Raw genomic sequence first — 16,179 nt, 5'->3', positions numbered from 1 at the left:
CCAAGGAATGTCTACTTTGACTACGAAGAATAAGTATCTATTCTTGACTACATTCTTCAGCATTCAGGAATATGCTGATCTATATGTACCAATGTCACTAACTGCTCAGTAAATTTATTGGAAGGGAGTAAATCCATCTTTACCTTCATCTTTCTCTCCCAATAGAACTTGAAGAAATCAATAAGGATTTGGCTAAAGAAGGGGAAAAAAATATCTGTTTTCAATCCTTTCAATGTTGTCTACCATACAATCTATTTCACTATGGCCACCAGGCAGAAGAAAACTGGCTTTCTTCCCAGCCAAATGTGCCAAAAGGATTCTCAAAAGAGAAATGTCTGACAGATCCACCCTATACTTTACAACAGTTGTTTGACATAACACTGCAAGTTGGTAATACTCGAACAATGAAAGTATGTTATAATGGCTTTGTCTTCCTGCAAACACCACAGACAGACCTTGTTGATGGTGCTGTCATGCCTGTAGTGTTTATCCTGTTAAGCCAGGGATTTTCGGAAGTTATCCAAGTTCCTTAGTCTGGAAGTTATCTGGAATATACTATTCAGCTCATTCTTGTTTGACACCTAGAATCTCCTCGAGAACGTCATCACTTGTTGATGCTGTGGATGTCTGATAATATTTTAGATGTTAAGCACAGAACCTTGGTATTCTTTTGACTCAGAATTCTACCTTCATCAAAGATGTGACTGCAGGAAAATAATGATGTTTATGATGACAAAGATAATGATAATAAGATATTAATGATGAGGATAATGATGATGGGGGGAAGAAGAAGAAGAAGAAGAAGAAGAAGAAGAAGAATCCTTTCAAACTTTGGCAAGGGTCCAAACATTTTTTTTTTATTTTACCCAAGGATCACAGCAAAGACACCATCAATGATGAGAAAGATAAGATGGGTATTAAAACAATTTGTGATGCTATTTTGTAGTACATAAAACTTTAGCCATTGCTTGACATTCATGGGCTTTTGGTAGAAGAAGAAAAAGAAGTATACTTGGCTTTTGTTGGTGCTTAGTTTGGTGATTACTGTTGGCAAGCTTGTCTGAACAAACAGAAGTCCAATACAATAAACCTTTTGTGACCCTATTATAATGAAATACAGTCTGTATGTGTTTCTGTTGTTCACAGAAATAAGGAAGAACTCAGAAGAATTTAGTAAAATAACAACTTTGTTATTAATGATCTGGTGTTTCGAATATAACAGAAGATTCTTACATAAAACTACAAGGGAAACTGCTGAGTTTAAATATGGCCATTTTAAAACAAGTGGATACACACACACCACATGCACACACACACACATACACACACACACACACACACCACACACACACACACACACACACGTGACTATATACAGTCTTTAGCAGGTTAGTAGAGAGCCAGATTTGAAGATGTTATCATCATAAGCTTTACAAAGTCTGGTTATTTTGGACATTAAAAAAAAGTCACTAATGATTATAATTTATTAATGATACAAAAATAATTGGTTTCTGTTTCATATTGGTAATTACTTTTGTTTGTTAGCTCAGAGTGAATTTGAAATTGCTAAACTACAGTCGTGATAAAAAATAAATAAACATGAACGAAACACTGCATAAAAGAAACACAAAGAGCCATAGAAAGAAGCTGATAGAACATCAAAGATTACTTTACAATAATGCTCAAAATTTTCCATAATTTCTCATGGCAGCTAAGAATATTATGTATTTTATACAAACATAGTTTCCAGTTCAAATATGCAGAAGATATATTTGAACCTGTATGAAAGCCATTTCTGTATTTTGTCATGGAGAAAATTTCTCGTAGACAAATAAGGGTAAATATACCAAGTCAGCTCATAGCATTCCTGAATCAAACTGTTAGATGTATGTATTTCAGAGTAATTATCTCCTCTTCAGTGACAGAACCAGAATGGCAGATGCTGTCTTGACTTTTCTCCTGTATTTATTCTTGTAAACATAAAGCATTACTAATCTATTTGAATTCTAGCATTTATATTGGCTTGTACAGTTAACACGATAACTTTACCTCCTAATCGTCTCAGTATGTAAGTGGTTGAATATCTCACAAACATGTGTAACCTTAACGTAATTCTTAATCATTAGAGTCAACATGACACAATATGTAACGAAGCTGCCACTTTGAATTGACATATGTTGTTCTTCTGTAGGATTCCACAGGGTTTCTATCAACACACTTTCATTTGTAAGGCAAGGGTCAACATGAGGCTATCACTTGCACAAGATATACTTGGTGGGATTAAACTCAGATCTGATAATTGAAAAGTGAACTTCTTAACCACTCAGCCATGTACCCAGAAAGGCATGGCTATACTTGTACACATATGCATGTGCATTTCACATGTACACACTCATTCGCACATGCACTCTCACACACATACACATTAATATTATAGTTGCAACTTTCTTTAAAAATTATTAAACCTGTTTTTCCATGTCTGGATGCATTAAAAAGGTTCCTGCATATTTGCTTATGGTTGTGAAAGAAGGAGAGCCTATGTTTTCTCTTTTGAATATCATACATGTAATATATAAGAAATAAAAGAGAATTGCAGCAGGTTATTGAATACTATTGTGAAGATACAACAAACCAGAAATGTAACTCTCTAAATTAATATAGAATATTGTTAAAATGTATCATAGATGAATATTCGTGTCTAATAGACCAATGTATAGGGCTTTTTCTTCAGAACAAAGATGTAAACCATTCACAGATCAACAAAATTGGGGTTATAATATAGTTTTGATGTAATGAGTTTGAAAGGAAACAAATTCATATGTTTATAAAACAGGAAAACAGGGGAAAATTGATGTTTTTGTGGAAAATAAAAATATTAAGAATAGTATTTGGAAAATATTGCCCCGAAGTTAACAACTGACTGTATTTTCTTGAGGTGAAATATGCAAGATCACTTCTGCAATGGAAAGGAAAATCACTATGTGTATAAAAAAGGCCTTCTGTTGTAGGTTTATAAAATTTGTTTGTTAAGGAAATATGATAAATGCATAAAAATGTCTGAGTTTCAAAATGTTTGGCAAATACTGAGATGGAGAGGATTAATTAGGAAAATTTATGAAAGAGAAAGAAAAACTGGGGAAAATAATTAAATAGATGGATTGCAGAGATAGTCAGTGGTAATTTATCATGTTTGAAAAATGTGAAAACAGACTGGTAAAAATTATACCATTCTCTTTCAAATTCTACTTTTTGAAAGTGGAGACTTTATTTTTTTTGCTAGTAGACCTAGAGAAAGGGGGCAATAACCATAACCATTGTAGGCTCTCTGAGGTCAGTTAAATAAACATGGTTAAAGAACCTTTTGAATACTTGTAAGCTGATGGTGTCACTACAATGGTCATGCACTGTCTCATGTGAACGATAACATGAGTGATAAAAGGAGGAGGGATGAGTGAATTGGGAGAGCTTGAGTAGAGATATGGGGCCTATCAGTTTCAAATAACAGAAGCCATTCACATGGTAGAGAGACAGACAAAGAGAGAGAGAGATGTCTGTAGAGCATGGACTAGAATGTGAAAATTTAAGTGTTGGTAGCAGTGTAAAGGTGCATGGCTCAGTGGTTAGAGGTAGTGAGTTTGATTCCTGGACCAGGCTGCATGTTGTGTCCTTGAACAAGACACTTTATTTCACGTTGCTCCAGTTCACTCAGCTGTAGAAATGAGTTGTGATGTCACAGGTGCCAAGCTGTATCGGCCCCTTTGCCTTTCCCTTGGATATCACCAATGGTGTGGAGAGGGGAGATTGGTATGTATGGGTGACTGCTGGCCTTCTATAGACAACCTTGTCTGGACTTGAGCCTTAGAGGGAAACTTTTTAGGTGCAATCCCATGGTCATTCATGACCAAAGGGGGTCTTTACCCTTTTCACTATGTACATATAATGGCGTGGAAATAGGAAGCTGATATGCATAGGTGACTGCAGGTCTTCCATAAATAACCTTGCCCAAACTTGTACCTCGGGGGGGGGGACTTTCTAGGTGCAATCCCATGGTCATTCATGACCAAAGGGGATCTTTTTTTTAAGTGTCTAATTATAATCAAATATCTAAAGAATATCATAAGAAAAAATAGCACAAATAGAGCAAAGAAACCATTCCCCTTTTTGCCTCAGTCATAATAAAATATGAATACATCAAGAAGTTCTAAAGAATTTGGTAACTATTTTTATTAAACCAATGTTACAAAATTAGCACAGAAAAGCAGACAATACAAGAGAGTCTGATAACTGTAGTATCACAATGATATTTGACATTTTAGCTCATTCATTTCTTATATCGGTAGGAATAAAATATATTACCTATTTGTAACAGAGGGCGTATTGATGACTGCATCAGTCCTAGCATTTGATTAGTATTGATTTTTGCAACATCAAAGGAATTAAAGAGAAAGTCATGCCAGGTGAGACTAAAACTCATAAAGTAGAGGACAGAAGCTATTCCAGAGTATAAGATAATAATCTGTACGAGACTTCTCAGGTAAATGGTTTGATCTGTGACTGTTGAAGCAAAAACAATTGCAACACAGAAGACAGATATTCCTGGTATCATGTTGTCAACCAGACTATTAGATGTTGTTATACATCATTGATCACAATGCATTTCTCCTTGGTTGATGGCTATTCAATCACAGAGTTACGCATTTATGGCTGAGTGATTGGGGCAGTGTGAAATGACGTGATTTGCTCAAAAACACAAATGTGCCATGCCGTTCAGTCCAAGAATTGAACCCATGGTCTAGCATTTGTGAGGGCAATACCCTAACCACTAAGTCACACACCTTCACAGAAAACACAAATTAGCCCTTCAAAAGCACATAACTGTAAACTTCACTTAAACATATATCATTTGGGGTCACTGACATGATTCCATTGAAATTTTCATTGCCACCAAATAATAAATGTTTAAATGAAGTTAACAGCCTAGATCTTTCAAAACTGCTGTACTCAGTATGTCTTACCCTTTTCAAGATTTGAGAGGGATTTGGTCATTATTTCTAGCAGGTTGAATGACAGCATCATGTGGGGGTTCATTTGTTGTCTTATATTTCTACTAAACATTAAAAGGTTTATGTAATTTCTACTGATTCATTGCAATTTTTAAGTATATATGTGTGTGTGTGTGTGTGTTCATATGTTGACTGATTGGGATAGCAACACACATAAGAAAGATATATATATATAATATATATATATATATATATATATATATATATATATATATGGAGAGAGAGATAGAGAGAGAGAGAGAGAGAGAGAGAGAGAGAGAGAGAGAGAGAGAGAGGAGAGAGAGAGAGAGAGAGATGTGATGAAAAGTGTGGAATCTGATCTCAGAATACCAAATACTGTAAAAGGAATGGTGAAGGACTGTAGCAAGTATGAAATACTGTGCTAGAGAAGACCCATCCAGTTCAGGGAAATATGGAGAAATGGATGTAAAGTAATGATGATGATGGTAATACAACAACAACAACAACAACAATAAAGATAATAATAAATATAATAATAACAGTTTCAAATTTTGGTACAAGGCCAGCAATTTCAGTAGAGGGACTAAATCGATTACAGTAGCGAAAGGGTTAACAGTCAAAAGGATGTAGCTAACACAAAAGGTGTCTAAGGGTATATTCAGAAGTGTCATATTGTAGTAATCAGACCAGAAGGCGGTCAGAACCATGCAGTACTCTGATCCTACACAGGTGGAATATTGCAAACTGGACACAGAGATCGATATAGTCATGACTGTAAACATACATGAGATTAGTAAGCACTGGTCAGTCAAAGTTGATGTGGTCAATTGTTTCATTATATTGGCTGCATAGTCTGCACTTGATGTTTGTATAGATTTTTGCTATTTTAGTTTTACAATTATCTGTGGCTAGGCAGTCGTCTTGTGCAGCAAACAACAAAACTTCTCTTTCTGCTTTTAGACAAGAACTTTTCTGAGTTATTAGTTTTCCCTTTGGCTTAATTCCTTTATGTAGAGTCTTCAAAAATATTGGCTATGGAATGGTTTTTTATCTCAGTTTATGCTTTGGAATATTTTGGAATTACATTTTGTATTTTTAAACATTCTTATGTTTTTTTGTTTTGTTATCTAAGCCCTTTTCTTCTTTCCAGTTTAAACTAATATATGTATGTATGACGGGCTTCTTTCAGTTTCTCTCTACAAAATCCACTAACAAAACTTTGTTCAGCCTGAGGCTATAGTAGAAGACATTTCCCCTAGATGCTGTACAATGGCGCCAAACTCAAAACCATTTGGTTGGGAAGCAAGGAAGCTTCTTCATCACAAACCCACACCTGTTCAGCTTTCTACATACATACATCATTGTCATCATTATTTGATGTCCTTTCTTCCATGCTGACATGGGTTGGTTGGTTTGACAAACTGATGAGCCAGGTTTAGCATGGCTTCTACTGCTGGATTCCCTTGCTAACACCAACCATTTAACAGAACGTATTGGAGAAACTTATTTTCTTTCATGGGACCAGCACCAAGTATCTGCAAGACAGGACCTCTCAACTAAGTAGGGTATAATATTGAGGAATATGCAAGTATGACAGATAGGGGTAGAAGCAGGTGTTATGCTAAAGGTTAATACCTGGCTTCCCCATATGGAGAGAGAGAGAGAGAGAGAGAGAGAGGAAGATAGATAGATAGAGAGAGAGAGATGTGAAATCAAGATATGATGATATTTCTATCATCAGATTCCACCTTTGCATTTAGCCTACTTTTTTTGTTAATATGCTTCTCAATTTTGTTTATCTTTATGTTCTGAGTTTAAATTCTGCCATGGTTGACTTTATCTTTCTTCCTTTTGGGGGTCGATAAATTAAGTACCAGTTGCATACTGGGATCAATCTAATTGACTGGCCTCCTCCCCAAAAATTTTGGGATTTGTGCCTAAAGTAGAAAAGAATATGCCTCTCAATTTCTTTTCCTTTACTTCTGTGTATTCTAGTTTATCAGTTTCCATACTTCTGTCTACTCTAGTTTATCAGTTTCCATACAAATCACTTAATAATTTGTTTGGATGATTCTGCTCTATTTCTCTGATATTAGTGTCAATGTCTTAATTTAGTACTCTCAATTTTAGGTAATTTCCCTCTTCTTACAACTTTAGCAAACAAATCTAATTCCATACACATTATCATATCTTTACCGAATATTCAAACTATTTTTATCACTTTTTAAGCCATCCACATTGGCAAGATGGCTCATTGTTTGTCTGCAGAATCAATAACTAACAATGGTTTCCTTAAACAGTTTTACTAACAAAGTCAAAGCTTGGCAAAACAGTAGCAATGGTGGTGGATACTGTGTATTATGTCTTCCTAGGAGATTCCAATTTTTAAAGATATAGAGCTGGCTTTATTTACCATCTTTTTGCCTTGAAGTGCTTTGATGGTTTGTCTATTTTCCATTTTGTTATAACATGGCTGATCTTACTTACCTAGTGTTGAAGTTACTTTATTCATATGAACTTTCTCCAGTACCCAATAGTTTAGAATAATTTTAGTTATCAATCTAGGCCTATGTTAAACATTTTATTTTTTTGCCTCTTTTTGTCTTCTATAAACGATAGCTGCTCCTTACATCTGTCTCTTTTTGGCATCCTTTCTTCTCTGATAACATGTTTGTTTTTGTAATTATCTTCATTGTTATTGTTTTTAATTGATTGATTCTATCTCCTAAAAATTGTGGCTTTATGTCTTTGCAAGAAATAATTCCAATTATCTTATTTTTCTTGTGTGTTCTTTTATTTTTTTCCCTTTTTCATGATACCCCTGAGCACAGCTTTGTATGCCTTGCATATGTTCTGTGTTTGTTTATTTATTTATTTATTCATTTCTGTATTAACTATTCTCTACATAATATATGCATGTAGTACCTAATAGGATTACTCTGTGCATATTTTGCATATTTGTAAGTCCTGAGTATTAGTTATGCATATTTGTAAGTCCTGAGTATTAGTATGCATGTTTATTTTTTTATCATTCCTAAGGCACCTGTCATTATAGGGATAGCTTTTACTTTCAGAACCTGCAGTCTGGGTATCTCTGTTTTCATGACTTTATATTTTGAACTGCCAAAATTGTAAGTATGATTTTGATTTGATTTTGATTTTTCCAGTTTCAGCTTATGAGCTGTGGCCATGCTGGGGCACCGCCATTTGAAAGTATGTTTGAAAAAAAAAAAAAGAAAAGAAAAAGAAGAAGGAAAGAAAAAAATTTGTGATATTTGTTCCAGCTCAGAGTTGAAATCCCAATGATGTAAAATTTTGTCATTCATCCTTTGGGGACCGAGAAATTACCAATACTGGGGTACTGGGGTAACTTTAATCAGCTACCTTCAAAACTGCTGGCGATGTGCATAAACTAGAAACCATTAGTAATTATTACTGCATTAATTATCATTATTAATTATCATTATTATTATTATTATTGTTGTGTTAAAGTGGCAGAATCATTATCATGCCAGACAATACACTTAGCAGCATTTCTTCTGACTTTAGAATTTGAGTTCAAGAACTGGTGGGGTTGACTTTTGCCTTTTATTCTTTCAGGATCAATAAAATAAGAAACAGTTGAGCAAAATTTCAGACTTTATTATTTTTATTATTATTATTATTATTATTATACACTCAACAAATTCAACTGTTGGAAAAGAAAAGAATTCTAACATTGGGCTACAACAAGTAACCATAGATGCCAAGAACCCTCCTAAGTATCCTAGCTGTACCTAATAACACTGTTTTCTGCAGCTGTACTAAACTGGGTTTTATACCTATTTCCTCTATCTATATGTTCAGATCTTTAGGGATAGTTCCCAGTGCAACTATAACTACTGGGATATATTTTACCCACACTTTCTGTTATTATTATTATCATTAATGTTATTACTATTGTTGTTAGTTAACAAATATTCATAAAATAAAAGGTATAAATACAAACAAAAAAGAACAAACTTCAATGCATTTTTCAGTGTCACACATATATATATATGTGTGTGTGTGTATATATATATATATATATATATATATTTTTACATATACATATATTGTGCATATATATGTGTGCATGTATATATGTGTTTTTATATATATATATATATATATATAAATATATATATATATTATATATATATATATATATATATATATATATATATATATATATATATATTATATATATATATATATATCTCAATCAAACAATACATTCTTTTCTTGAATTTTGTATAATTCTTTGTGATATCATTGCTCACACCAAATGAATTGATTAAATATTAATTAACAAATCATTAAATATTTCAGTAGCAAAGTATTGGGCTGTTGCTACAAAGAAAACCAAATAGTTTATAATTTTTTTTTGTAGTAACAGCATACCTCTAGCATTGTATATACATACATACAAACATACACACACAATACATACATATGCACATATGTACACGTACTCACACATATAAAATAGACACGCATACATTTGCAATTACTCACTCATAAAAATGTATGAATAATTCATGTTGAATTAACCAGATGAGCATGCAAACACACACACACACGCACACACTCATAGACACAGAGAAAATAACTGTAGGTGCTGTCATAAAGAAAAAAGAATACTTGATATATATATATAATATATATATATATATATATATACATACACACATATATCACATACACACACGTTTGTATATCTATATGTGTATATATATATACATACATATGTTTGTAAATATATCTATATGCATATATTTATATATATATATATTATATATATATAGAGAGAGAGAGAGAGAGAGAGAGAGTTGAAAAAAGATTAGAGATCTATACAAATAAAATTTTTATATATAAAAGAGGTGGAAATAGTTATATATATATATAATATATATATGCATACATACAGATATACATACACATAAACAGATATACATATTTACATATATATATATATATATATATATATATATATATATATATATATATATATATATATATATATATACACATACATATGTATATGTACATACATATACAGTATATACCTTTACTATATACATACAAACATACATACTCATATATATACATACATACTCTCTCTCTCTCTCAAAAAACCCACACGTACATGCTACAGAATTGATGGCTGCCGATAAAGACCAACTTCTCATCTCCAGAAACTCAAGTGGTCATTTACCCATAACAAGTAATTTGCTGTCTAATTTATATAGTTTCTTTCGAAATAAGAAAAGAAAAAGAAGGAAAAGTAATAATAATAATAATAATAATAATTATAATAATAATAATAATAATAATTATAATAATAATAATAATAATAATAATATTAATAATAATACGAATAATAATAATAATAATAATAATAATAATAATAATAATAATATAATAATAATAATACTAATAATAATAATAATGATAATAATACAATAACAATAATGATATTAATAACAATAACAAGAACAACAACAAAAACAAAAAGAAAAATGTTTAAATGCACTTTGTTTGTATATAATGTATGTATATATATACACTTATATAATTTTACAATAGACTGATATTGGACTCAGGCTCAAGGCCACAAAATCATTAGTTATAGTAATGTGTTTTAATTATAATTAGTTACAGTAATGAGTTTACATGATATGACTGCTTTTTTTTTTCTTTCTTTTTGTTTTTAACTAAGAATTGGAAGCAGCTCTCAGACCTACACTTCAATGATTTCCATGGAGCTTGCTTCATCTCTCAAATGGTATTTGCCAAGATGTTAAAACATTAATTTTTTCTTTTCATTTTTTTTTTTTTTTTTTTTTTTACAATTTTACATTGGCACAAGGCCCCCAACAATCCTACAGTGAAAGTGAATAACTGATAAAATCGAAATATCCAGGATATTACTGGTACTTGACGTATTAAAATTCTTTTCGTTCTTTCCTCTCCAATTTTCTTTTTTCTGCAATTGACATTAAAATTAATTTAAACGCATATGCAAGTTCTTAGATTGGTACAAAGCCTCACTCGTAAATCTATAAGAGAGAGTGAATTTGAAATTTGGTTCTTGTAAGATGTAGCATTCATGCCTTTCTCAGAGGCATTGATAATATAAATAATGCAAGAAGGGATTATGACTATGAAATTAAACTGAGTTTTAGATTTCCTTTCTGTCAATATTTGCTGACACACATAACAATAATAAGGACTTTTTTAAAAAAATTTTTTCTTTCTCCCATTTTGTTTTTTTAATGACCATGATTGATTTCTCAGATTTATAGAGAAAACGAAAGGGGTTGGTGTATGGAGATGAGGGAGCATTAGTAACATAAACTGTTGTTGTTGTTTTTGCCTTTGGTTCATCCTGATTGAGCAAACCCATACTATTTCTAGCTGGTCTTCGTAGCAGAGGCTCTCTGACTGGCTGGAATCACATATGTAAACTGAAATCATTCTAAATAAGGTAAAGAGGCATAAATAACATTGTTGCTGTTATTTAGCCCCTGGTCAGCACTGGCCAAATAGATGTGTTCCAGCCAGGATAATTTTGCTCCTTTCTTTTTTTGTTTTTCTGTTTATTAAATTTTTTTTTGTATGTCAGAAATTACATTGTAAAATATACCCTTCTTTCCATTTTTTTAAATTAAAAATTTCAAGGTTAGATTCGGGAGAGATCTGACTGCTACTTCTAGAATGTCAAGACACACTCCTTTGTGAACTCAAATAACATGATTTCTGTTATCGGCATGACAAATTAATTTTTTGCTTGTTTCTTCCCCCTCCCCCATTTAGTAAGTGACTGGTAGTAGTGGCGCTGGGTGGGACCAGAAATTGGAAGATGTGACATTCATGCCAACAGATTGAATTTTCGAAGAGCGAAATAAGATGACACGTTGCATCATCATTCGTGTCTTTCTTAAGGGTTTGAAAGTAAAATAGATCTGTGATTCGTGAGATGAGGATTCGAAACTGAGAACTAGTCATTGCACCACTGAGACTTCATATATATATATATAATATATATATATATATATATATATATGTATATATAAAATTCATTTTTAGAATAGTAGTTCTGGAAGTACATCACATACACCTGTAAAGAATAATGTGTAAATAAGGGTTGAAAAACCGTTTTGGATAGAAAAAGTTGAAGGCTGCCTTTGACATTTTCTATTCAGAAAGGGGTTTTCAGTCCCGCAATTTACATGCTATTCTTTATCGCTATATGAAATGTACTGCTGGAACTATTTTCTCCAAAAAAGAATTATTTCACGTTCTCTCAAAAGTTTATAAAATTCTAATGACATCAACAATGTGTGTGTATATATATATAAACATATATATATATATGTTGATTCAAGATTCAAGTATTAGCTGATTAATTATTTCATGTTATTATATCACGTATTGGGAAATATTGTTTTATATAAAATGTATTATATACACAAGTCCATTGCAAAGGCTTCAGGATTAAAAAATAATATAGAATCGGCTTTAGCACCACCTTTTCAACAGACTGGCTTAACTTTTATGGGTGTGTTTTTTCCTTTTTTCTCTTAAGACATGGTGGCAAGGTTAGGGTATTCTGGCTAACTTCTCGTCGATTTTCTTTTTTGTTTTGCTTTTTATTTTCTTTGCTTGGCACAGTTTAATTAAATTTGTTGCATCTGTTGATTCTCCGCACTTCTAACAAGTCACAGCAATTCTGCAATAATAATAATGATGATAATAATGCTGATGATAATAATGATGATGATGATGATGATGATAATAATAATATAATAATAAATAATAATAATAATAATAATAATAATAATAAAAATAATAATAATAATAATGACAATAATGATAATAATAATAATAAAAATAATAATAATAATAATATATAATAATAATAAAAATAATAATAATAATAATAAAAATAATAATAATAAAAATAATAATAATAATAATAATAATAATATATTAATAATAATAAAAATAGTAATAATAATAATAATATAAATAATAATAATAATAATAATAATAATAATAATTTCATTTATTTGCCACAAGAGGGAAGGATGAGGGGGACAGTACAAAGACAGACATAAGGTGTGGGGGTTTACTTATAATGAAATGATAAAAAAAAAAAGCAAGTATACACGGTGTACATTAAAAAAGAAGGGACATATGCATAGTATACAAAAGTAAAAAAAAAATAGTGGGGGGGATGATAGAGATGTGGCCCTCCTGATACTGGAAGACTTCTAGGGATAATAGAGGAACCTTGCTGTCTGAGCTTTCCCTGAAACCCCAAGAGCAGGTGCCCTCTCCAATTCCTTCTCTCCGGCTCACAGGTCTATACTTAGAGAGGTACCATCCTCTCTTGCCATTTTTGCAACTTTCATCCACCTTTTACTAAACTCACTCGAGGACAGCACTTCCCTCTTCACTCTCAATTTTCTTTTCAAGTGAAACTTGAAGAAGTCAATGAGAGCTCTACCAAAGAGGAATGTATCTGTTCTCATGCCTTTCAGCCTTGTCCACCAAACACACTCTTTTGCCACAGCTACCAGGCAAATAAAAACTGCTTTGCATGACTGATTGAAAGAGGGCAGTGGGGCAATCATCACTACAGACTCAGCTGACTAACATATCTGTCCCACATGTGACAGCAACTATTCAATGTAACACCACAAGTTAGCAATCCCCGGACACAGAATGTAGGCATGCAGAATGGTTTCATCACTGAACACATGTTGGTTAAGCCTGTAATGTTGTTGATTGGCTGCCGGGTGTTTGTACTGTCTGTCAAGTCACAACAAGGACCTCAGACAGACAGTAATTTATGCAATATGCGTGCAGTTTCAAGTAGTGTCAACTTTTGCAATACACTTAGATTGTAGGGTATTTCTAAAGTTTTCAGATGTTTTTTTTTCAGATTGGGTGGTATTGAACCCAATGCTATGATGACAAATAGGGATAACCTTAATGTTCAGCTCTCACAGCAGCCACATCTTAGCGATCTCAATTCTCAACTCTCCATATCTATCAATCTCTTTCTTTCATGATGATATGTTTATCTCCTGGCACTACCACATTAATTATAAGGTACTTAAGGTTACTATATCCAGCCTTCGGTGCTCCAATACTTTGTCTGGAAATCAAAGTCCCAGAGGATTTTTATCTCCCCCTTTTCATCCATTACCTTTTCCAGTGTATGTTGGCACCAAGCACCTATAACCTCATATCCATACTTCCATGAGTCACCTGTTTCTGTATTCAAACCTAAGTTAACTCTTTAGCATTTAAACCGGTCTTAGTAAAGGCACATAGCTCAGTGGTTAGAGTTTCAGGCTCACAATCATGTGGTAGTGAGTTCAATTCCTAGACCAGGCTGTGTGTTGTGTTTTGAGCAAGACTCTTTATTTTATGTTGCTCCAGTTCAATCACCTGTAGAAATGAGTTGTGATGTCACTGGTGCCAAGCTGTATTGGCTTTTACCCAGACTTGTGCCTCTGAGGGGAACTTTCTGGTTGTAATCCCATGGTCACTCATGGTCTTTACTCTTTACCCTTTATCCAACCCAAATATCCTACCCATTTTATGTTCAAACAGCCAGATGTGGCCTCTCACACTTGCCCTACAATGTCATTCTAAAACAAAAACTGAACAATTACATTATTGAAATCTCAAACTTCTGAGATAATCCTTTCTACTGGAAGCACGAGATCTCAGATTTGGGGGGGAAGGGATTAAGTTGATTACATCGACCCCAGTGCATAACTGGTACTTATTTAATTGACCCCGAAAGGATGAAAAGCAAAGTTGACCTCGGCGGAATTTAAACTCAGAACATAGCAGCAGACAAAATACTGCTAAGCATTTCACCCAGCATGCTAACGATTCTGCCAGCTCACCACCTTAAAAAAAGTTCTGAGATAATACCTGATTAACTCAAAGCAATGTTAATAAACAAGGATTACATTCGACAGAGTAATCTGAATGCTGAAGGGTTAAACTAAACATTAGTCAGCAATTTCAGTGGGAGGGGATAAGTTGATTACATCGACCCCCAGTTCTTGACAGGTACTTATTTCATTGACTCCAAAGGGGTGAAAGGTAAAGTCAACCCTGATGGAATTTAAGCCCAGAATGTAAAGACGAAATTCTACAAAGCGTTTAGCCTGACATGGTAACAGCTCTCCCAGCTCACTGCCTTGGGTTAAACTAAATATTATGTAAAAAAAAAAACATAATAGGAATGGCTGGGTGGTAAGTAGCTTGCTTACAAACCACATGGTTCTGGGTTCAGTCTCACTGCGTGGCACCTTGGGCAAATGTCTTCTACTATAGCCTTGGGCCAACCAAAGCCTTGTGAGTGGATTTGGTAAAGAAGCCCATCGTATATATGTATATATATATTTATGTGTATGTATATGTTTGTGTGTCTGTGTTTGTCCCCCCCCCCAATCAACATCGCTTGACAACTGATGCTGGTGTGTTTATGTCCCCGTAACTTAGTGGTTCGGCATAAAGAGACCGATAGAATGAGTACTAGGTTTACAAAGAATAAGTCCTGGGGGTCGATTTGCTCGACTAAAAGCAGTGCTCCAGCATGGCCACAGTAAAATGACTGAAACAAGTAAAAGAGTTCTGAATTAAACACTCAAAATTTAAATGAAATTAATTAACAAAGATATATTTACCAGATATGACATTTCTTCAAGCAAGATAAGAATCCGGGTGATTGGTGGCATCTGAAGACCAGCAGTCCCTGGTGTCGCCATGTGAGACACGACAATTGACAGTTGACAAGAGACAATACACTGAGTGCAGCAGCTAGTGTAAAACAGTGGTGTATTGTTGCAGTTGTTGTTGTTGTTGTTGTTGTTGTAGTTAATGTGGAAGGATAATTATGGTAATGAGAGATTATGTTTTATTTTCGGGATGTCGGCATAGTCAAATAAGCAAGGAGTCTTTTGTTGCTTTATACATTTATAGGATATGTGTGTATGTATGTATGTATGTATGTGTGTGCACATGTGTGTGCATGTGTGTGTTTATATATACATGTGTGTGCATGAGTATATATATGTGTATGTACATGTGTGTGTGCACGCAC

General features: G+C 33.1%; 1 long non-coding RNA gene across 1 annotated transcript; it reads right to left on the bottom strand.

Moving 5' to 3' along the window:
- Positions 1-10,758: 10,758 nt before the first annotated feature.
- On the bottom strand, positions 10,759-16,147 carry LOC118767300. Its single transcript, XR_005003209.1, has 2 exons — positions 15,764-16,147; positions 10,759-12,777 (listed from the first exon to the last, which is right to left on the bottom strand). It is a non-coding gene; the product is annotated as an uncharacterized LOC118767300 (long non-coding RNA).
- Positions 16,148-16,179: the final 32 nt, after the last annotated feature.

Source organism: Octopus sinensis, linkage group LG20 (genome assembly GCF_006345805.1).
Source record: "Octopus sinensis linkage group LG20, ASM634580v1, whole genome shotgun sequence".
Taxonomy (NCBI): domain Eukaryota; kingdom Metazoa; phylum Mollusca; class Cephalopoda; order Octopoda; family Octopodidae; genus Octopus; species Octopus sinensis.
This window is presented reverse-complemented; position numbering and strand designations above follow the sequence as displayed.